Source organism: Cicer arietinum, chromosome 4, assembly GCF_000331145.2.
Source record: "Cicer arietinum cultivar CDC Frontier isolate Library 1 chromosome 4, Cicar.CDCFrontier_v2.0, whole genome shotgun sequence".
Classification (NCBI taxonomy): domain Eukaryota; kingdom Viridiplantae; phylum Streptophyta; class Magnoliopsida; order Fabales; family Fabaceae; genus Cicer; species Cicer arietinum.
In genome coordinates, this window is record NC_021163.2 from 51,658,783 (window position 1) to 51,659,786 (window position 1,004).

Below are 1,004 nucleotides of genomic sequence, written 5' to 3' on the forward strand. Positions count from 1 at the left end.
TTCGAAAACGAAGAAAAACGGTGTTAGGGATTTCAAAACCGTCAAACACAAACCTCCCCGTTTCATGTAGATCTAAGCTTCATTTCGCAAAGATATAGAAGGGAAAGTTGTTCACTTACCACGCTAGATGCTAGGGAACCAACTTTGGAAGCGACGTTGCGAGCAGAGATTTTACCGGATTTACTCGCGGTACCGTAATCGCACGTTAAAGCTAACGTGAAGGTAATGGCTCCTTCCAAACTTCTAGTTTGCATTTAGGGACTTATATGTGGTTGTGAGGAAAAGAATTTTGTTAGGGTTAAAGTGTTGATTTTGGGAAAACGAATTTAAGGCTTTACGGGTAAAATCTAAGAGTTAGGTTTTGGGGATATTGATGAATGTTTCGCGGAAAATGAGTTCAACCCATTGGTGTATAAATTTGAATAAATGAAGTTTGACGTGTTCATAATTCATGCTTATGAAATTTGATATGTGTATGGTTGGATTTTGTGGAGAAACGAATTGATGTGTTTTGGTGTGAATTGTGGATTGAATTTGATAATATGTTTGAGTTTGTTTTGTGTGGAATTTGAAAACCATTAGAGTTAAACGAGTATTAAGAATAAGGAATCTCTTAATGTCTTGTTTACTTAATGTTTGTTTTGAAAATCGTTTAAGTTAAACGAGTATTAAGAATGGGGAATCTCTTAATGTCTTGTTTACCTAATGTTTGTTGTGAAAACGGTTTAAGTTAAATGAGTATTAAGAATGGGGAATCTCTTAATGTCTACGTTTACTTAATGTTGTCGTGAAAATCAATTAAGTTAAACGAGTATTAAGAATGGGGAATCTCTTAATGTCTACGTTTACTTAATGTTATCGTGAAAATCGTTTAAGTTAAACGAGTATTAAGAATGGGGAATCTCTTAATGTCTACGTTTACTTAATGTTATCGTGAAAATCGTTTAAGTTAAACGAGTATTAAGAATGGGGAATCTCTTAATGTCTACGTTTACTTAATGTTA